At 54.7% G+C, this 6,000-nt stretch overlaps 1 protein-coding gene across 2 annotated transcripts in view; it reads right to left on the reverse strand.

Moving 5' to 3' along the window:
- slc43a2a (solute carrier family 43 member 2a) overlaps window positions 1-5,575 on the reverse strand; it is a 52,717-nt gene extending 47,142 nt beyond the window's left edge. For both annotated transcript variants that reach the window (XM_072243800.1, XM_072243799.1), the window contains exon 1: window positions 5,397-5,575. The gene's annotated coding sequence lies outside the window, so the exon portion shown is untranslated. The remainder of the gene's footprint in view (window positions 1-5,396) is intronic.
- Window positions 5,576-6,000: the final 425 nt, after the last annotated feature.

The following is a 6,000-nucleotide window of genomic DNA, read 5'->3' on the forward strand; positions in this document are numbered from 1 at the left end:
GAGACGAGGAGGAATTTCTTCAGCCAGAGGGCGGTGAATCTGTGGAATTCATCGCCAGGGATAGCTGTGGAGACCAGGTCACTGGGTATATTGAAGCGAGGTTAATAGCGTCTTAATTACTAAAGGTGTCAAGGTTTCGGGGAGAAGACAGGAGAATGGTGTTGAGGGAGATAATAAATCAGCACAATGGAATGGCAGAGCAGACTTGATGGGCCGAACGGCCTAATTCTGCTCCTGTGTTTTATGGACCCAACCATATCAGGTATCAGTGAAGTGAATCTTCTCCAAACTCTTTCCACTTCAACTCCTTAACGAGGGAGTCTGGTAGGCAGACTGATTTGTGGGATTTCATTAGCCCTGGAGATAAGACCACCTCTCTGTTCTAAATGGACGTCCTTCCATTCTGAGGCAGTGTTCTCTAGTCCTAGACTCCCCACTGTAGGAAATATCCTCTCCACACTCTCTCCATCTGTGGACCTAGACTCCCCCACTATAGTAAACATCCTCTCCACATCCACTCTATCTGTGTCCTCTGGTCCTAGACTCCCCTACTATAGGAAACATCCTCTCCACATCCACTCTATCTGTGTCCTCTGGTCCTAGACTCCCCCACTATAGGAAACATCCTCTCCACATCCACTCTATCTGTGTCCTCTGGTCCTAGACTCCCCCACTGTAGGAAACATCCTCTCCACATCCACTCTATCTGTGTCCTCTGGTCCTAGACTCCCCCACTATAGGAAACATCCTCTCCACATCCACTCTATCTGTGTCCTCTGGTCCTAGACTCCCCCACTGTAGGAAACATCCTCTCCACATCCACTCTATCTGTGTCCTCTGGTCCTAGACTCCCCCACTATAGGAAACATCCTCTCCACATCCACTCTATCTGTGTGCTCTTTGTTCTTGACTCCCCCACTACAAGAAACATCCTCTCCACATCCACTCTATCTGTGTCCTCTGGTCCTAGACTCTCCCACTGTAGGAAACATCCTCTCCACACCCACTCTATCTGTGTCCTCTGGTCCTAGACTCCCCCACTATAGGAAACATCCTCTCCACACCCACTCTATCTGTGTCCTCTGGTCCTAGACTCCCCCACTATAGGAAACATCCTCTCCACACCCACTCTATCTGTGTCCTCTGGTCCTAGACTCCCCCACTATAGGAAACATCCTCTCCACACCCACTCTATCTGTGTCCTCTGGTCCTAGACTCCCCCACTGTAGGAAACATCCTCTCCACACCCACTCTATCTGTGCCCTCTGGTCCTAGACTCCCCCACTGTAGGAAACATCCTCTCCACATCCACTCTATCTGTGCCCTCTGGTCCTAGACTCCCCCACTGTAGGAAACATCCTCTCCACATCCACTCTATCTGTGTCCTCTGGTCCTAGACTACCCCACTGTAGGAAACATCCTCTCCACATCCACTCTATCTGTGTCCTCTGGTCCTAGACTCCCCCACTGTAGGGAACATCCTCTCCACACCCACTCAATCTGTGTCCTCTGGTCCTAGACTCCCCCACTGTAGGAAACATCCTCTCCACATCCACTCGATCTGTGTCCTCTGGTCCTAGACTCTCCTACTATAGGAAACATCCTCTCCACATCCACTCGATCTGTGTCCTCTGGTCCTAGACTCTCCTACTATAGGAAACATCCTCTCCACATCCATTCTACCTGTGTCCTCTGGTCCTAGACTCCCCCACTATAGGAAACATCCTCTCCACACCCACTCTAGCTGTGTCCTCTGGTCCTAGACTCCCCCCACTATAGGAAACATCCTCTCCACACCCACTCTATCTGTGCCCTCTGGTCCTAGACTCCCCCACTGTAGGAAACATCCTCTCCACACCCATTCTATCTGTGTCCTCTGGTCCTAGACTCCCCCACTATAGGAAACATCCTCTCCACACCCACTCTATCTCTGTCCTCTGGTCCTAGACTCCCCCACTATAGGAAACATCCTCTCCACACCCACTCTATCTGTGTCCTCTGGTCCTAGACACCCCCACTATAGGAAACATCCTCTCCACACCCACTCTATCTGTGCCCTCTGGTCCTAGACTCCCCCACTGTAGGAAACATCCTCTCCACACCCACTATATCTGTGTCCTCTGGTCCTAGACTCCCCCACTATAGGAAACATCCTCTCCACACCCACTCTATCTGTGTCCTCTGGTCCTAGACTCCCCCACTATAGGAAACATCCTCTCCACACCTATTTAACAGTATCAGATCAAAGCCGAAGTAAACATATTCTCCACGTGTCACCATTACTATCCTGAGACTAGTTCTCTCGCAGGCATCCACCAGAAAATAAGAAATACTATCGAATTCCTGCAAAACTACACATAAACCAAAAATGACAAACAGCCAACAAGCAACAGATGACAAATTGTACAGATAAAAAGTCATATTGTGAAGATGAGGTGTAGATTGAGTCTGTAGTCTGTGGGAACAGCTCAGAGCTGAGTTGAGTGAAGTTGTCCACGCTGGTTCAGGAGCTGATGGTCGAGGGGTAATAACTGCTCCTGAACCTGGTGGTGTGGGACCTGAGGCTCCTGTCCCTCCTGTCTGACGGCAGCAGTGAGAAGAGAGCATGTCCTGGCTGGTGGGGGTTATCGGTGCATGTTATTGTAGGGCGGGCTGGTGGAAAGATACAAAACAGGGATGTGGTACTACAGGTAACTGGGCACTGGTGTGGCCACACCTGGAGAAGATGGCGAGCACCCGTCTCCTGGTTTATGTGATGTGTGTGGTAGATGTTTTATGGGTGCACCGTGGTCTGGAGGAACACTGCTCCATTTGGTTGTATTTATGTACAGACAGATGACAAGAAACTTACACCTGAACTTAAAGAATGGGAGAGGACTTGCCTGAAGCATGTAAGATGCTGTAAGTAGTGACCGGGTGGGTTGTCTCTTGATGGACAGTCTGGAACCAGGTCATCGTGGTTTAAAAACGAGGGGCTGACAAGGTGAATTTTGTTATCCTGAGCTGCTGAGACTGTGGAACTGTCTTGGGGGAAGAGGGGATAGAGTCTTCAAACATTTTCAGGATGGATCCCTGATTACCAAGGGCAAGTGGGAATCTGGGGGTTCATCAGCAGATCATACAGAGTGGGGAGGGATGCAGGGCTGGGGTTGCTGTCAGACCTGATCTTACAGAAGGGAAGGGAGCAGATTTCAGGAGTACCCCACCCCCAGGACGTGTCCCCTGGGGATACTGACGCCTACAATCAATACCCATCGTAAAATAGAATACAGAGCTGCACCCCACTTCCAAACTCGGCTGGGGACTCTTTACTCTGTAGGAACATCTCCACCACCCTTTCCATCTTCACTCCCCCCCCAACCTTCTGAAAGCCTCTCACCCCAGGGTGTGCTGAGGGGAGGAGGAAGGTGAGGAGGGGTGGGGGGTGGTCACAGACAGGAGAACGATGGTGGGGTGCAGGAGCCTTTGAAATGGTCTCACCATACTAACACTTTCTGTGCATGTCCTCAATCCCCTCCCTCATCTGTCCACACACCTCCCCACCTCCCCATCTCCCCCACACACCTCCCCACCTCCCCATCTCCCCCACACACCTCCCCATCTCCCCATCTCCCCCACACACCTCCCCATCTCCCCCACACACCTCCCCATCTCCCCATCTCCCCCACATGCCTCTCCATCTCATCGTCTGCCCCCCATATGTCTCTCCATCTCCCCATTTCCCCCACACACCTCCCCATCTCCCCATCTCCCCCACACACCTCCCCATCTCCCCATCTCCCCCACACACCTCCCCATCTCCCCCACACACCTCCCCATCTCCCCATCTCCCCCACACACCTCCCCATCTCCCCCACACACCTCCCCATCTCCCCATCTCCCCCACATGCCTCCTCATCTCGTTGTCTCCCCCCATATGTCTCTCCATCTCCCCTTCTCCCTCACACACCTCCCCATCTCCCCGTCTCCCCATCTCTCCACCTCTCTGTCTCCCCCACACACCTCCCCGTCTCCCCGTCTCCCCCACACACCTCCCCATCTCCCTCACACACCTCCTGGTCTCCCCGTCTCCCCGTCTCCCCATCTCTCCACCTATCTGTCTCCCCCACACACCTCCCATCTCCCCCACACACCTCCCCATCTCCCCATCTCCCCCACATGCCTCCTCATCTCGTTGTCTCCCCCCATATGTCTCTCCATCTCCCCTTCTCCCTCACACACCTCCCCATCTCCCCGTCTCCCCATCTCTCCACCTCTCTGTCTCCCCCACACACCTCCCCGTCTCCCCGTCTCCCCCACACACCTCCCCATCTCCCTCACACACCTCCTGGTCTCCCCGTCTCCCCATCTCTCCACCTATCTGTCTCCCCCACACACCTCCCATCTCCCCCACACACCTCCCCATCTCCCCATCTCCCCCTCATGCCTCCCCATCTCCCCGATGCCTTGCGTCACCCCACAGATTTTCCCATCTTCCCCACATACCCCACCTCCCACCCCCACATCCTCCTCAGTCCACGGCATCCAGCTGTGCCCGGTCCAGGGTCCAGTGGGGTTTGAGGTGATGGCAGATGTTGGGCTGGTCCTCTCCCTTCCCTGCCTTTCTTCTGCCCTCCTCCAGACCCCTCACCCTCACCTCTTCCTCTGGATCTGACCCTCATCGCTCCCTCTGGACCTCTGATCATCACCTCTCCCTCCAATCTCCTCACTCTCACATCTCCCTCCACTCCTGATCCTCATTTCTCCTTCAACTCCTGACCCTCACCTCTCCCTCCAGACCCCTCACCCTCCCTCTAGACCTGACCCTCACCTGTCCCTCCAGACCCCTCATCCTCACCGCTCCCTCTGGATCTGACCCTCACCTCTCCCTCTGGACCTCTGATCATCACCTCTCCCTCCAATATCCTCACCCTCAGCTCTCCCTCTACTCCTGACCCTCACCTCTCCATCCGGACCTGATCCTCTTCCTCTCCCTCCAATGTCCTCACCCTCACCTCCCCCTCCAAGCCCCTCACCTCTTCGTCGGAGCCCCTCACCCTCACCACACTCCAACCTCTCTGGATTCCTCCACTTCCCTCCACATTCCCTCCTGCCCGGACCTCCACTGCAGTCTTAAAACAAACCCTCCTCTCCGGGTCCCTCCTCGCCCACCCTCTCTCCTTCCCGGACTCCTGTTGTCGGGATTAGTCTCTCCCCTCATCCCCTCTTCCCCTCCTTCTCTCCATCCCGACCCCTTTTCTCGTACCCCCTCCCGCGCCTCAGAATCCTGCGGCTCCTCCCCGCATCGCCCCCTCAGCGCCGTCTCGATCCCCGCAGCCTCCGGTCCCCCGGTGCGTCCAGCCCGCACTGTCACCGTCCGCAGTGACAGCGGCCAGTGGCCGGGAGGGGCCCCTCACCTGCGGCTCAATCCGAGCTGGACAGCTCTGCGTCGTCCGCTGTCTTCCCTTCTTCCTTCCCTCTCTCCCCTCTCTCTCTCTCTCTCTCTCTCTCTCTCACACACACACTCTCTCTCTCTCTCTCCCTCTCTCTCTCTCTCACACACACACACACTCTCTCTCTCTCTCTCTCCTCTCTCTGTTTTCTCTCTCCCCCTTTCCTCTGCTATTTATTTCTTTTACCTTTACAATTTCCTCACCACCCAGCCCTGCTCTCATTGGTTGCCATCTCTGCCCTCCGGCCAATAGCAGGGACGTTAGCGACAAACCTCAGCCAATCGGTGGCAAGGCATTTGAGAGAGAGTCCGAAAAACAAGCTGGGAAGGGGCGTGGCCAGAGGATAGAGGGAATGGGGAAAGACGGGATGGAGAGAGAGAACGCAGAGAGAGAGAGAGAGAGAGAGAGCAAATGCAGAGAAAATACAGAGAATGCAGAGAGAGAGAGAGAGAAAGAGAGAACGGAGAGAGAGAACGGGGATAGAGAGAATGGGGGGAGAGAGAGAGAACGCAGACAGGGAATGGGGAGAGAGAACGGAGAGAGGGATAGAGAATGCAGAGAGAGGGAG

The sequence above is a fragment of the Mobula birostris genome, chromosome 25 (assembly GCF_030028105.1).
Source record: "Mobula birostris isolate sMobBir1 chromosome 25, sMobBir1.hap1, whole genome shotgun sequence".
Lineage (NCBI taxonomy): Eukaryota > Metazoa > Chordata > Chondrichthyes > Myliobatiformes > Myliobatidae > Mobula > Mobula birostris.